Below are 685 nucleotides of genomic sequence, written 5' to 3'. Positions count from 1 at the left end.
CACACACGTAAAAGAAAACATTTCTAAAAGTTAAAGTGAAAACAAACACACCCAAACAGTATTTAAACCCAGGAGTTCTTGTGAGCTCTGGCCACACACTCCCTCCGCATGTGCACACAGGGGCGGGGGCGTAAGACCGTAAAATGGAGGACTGGGACCCTCTAGAAGCGGAAAAGCGTCTTAGACCCGCCCCTTCCACCTCTGGGTCATTCTGCCTTCCCTTCCTGCCACAGCCTAAGTGGGCCAGCCAGCTGCCAAGATGAAATCTGCAATGCTCGGTCTGCTGACCTGATGAACATGCAGCACTGCAACTTCCTCTGCCTGTCTGAGAACTACCAGATGAAGTACTACTTCTACCACGGCCTGTCCTGGCCCCAGCTCTCCTACCTCGCTGAGGACGAGGACGGCAAGATTGTGGGCTATGTCCTGGCCAAAATGGAGGAGGATCCTGATGATGTCCTGCATGGACATATCACCTCGCTGGCCGTGAAGCGCTCACACCGCCGTCTAGGCCTGGCCCAGAAGCTGATGGACCAGGCCTCACGGGCCATGATCGAGGACTTCAGTGTGCCTGAACGTCCAGAAGAGCAATCGGGCAGCCTTGCACCTTTATTCCAACACCCTCAACTTCCAGGTTAGTGAGGTGGAACCCAAATACTATGCAGATGGGGAGGACGCTTATGCT

At 54.2% G+C, this 685-nt stretch overlaps 1 pseudogene; it reads left to right on the top strand.

The window, feature by feature from the left end:
- Positions 1-233: 233 nt before the first annotated feature.
- Positions 234-680, top strand: LOC103728232 (annotated as a pseudogene).
- Positions 681-685: the final 5 nt, after the last annotated feature.

The sequence above is a fragment of the Nannospalax galili genome, unplaced genomic scaffold (assembly GCF_000622305.1).
Source record: "Nannospalax galili isolate Female #2095 unplaced genomic scaffold, S.galili_v1.0 C47976934, whole genome shotgun sequence".
Taxonomy (NCBI): Eukaryota; Metazoa; Chordata; class Mammalia; order Rodentia; family Spalacidae; genus Nannospalax; species Nannospalax galili.
Note: the sequence above shows the minus strand (reverse complement) of the source record. Positions and strands in the feature narration are given on the sequence as shown.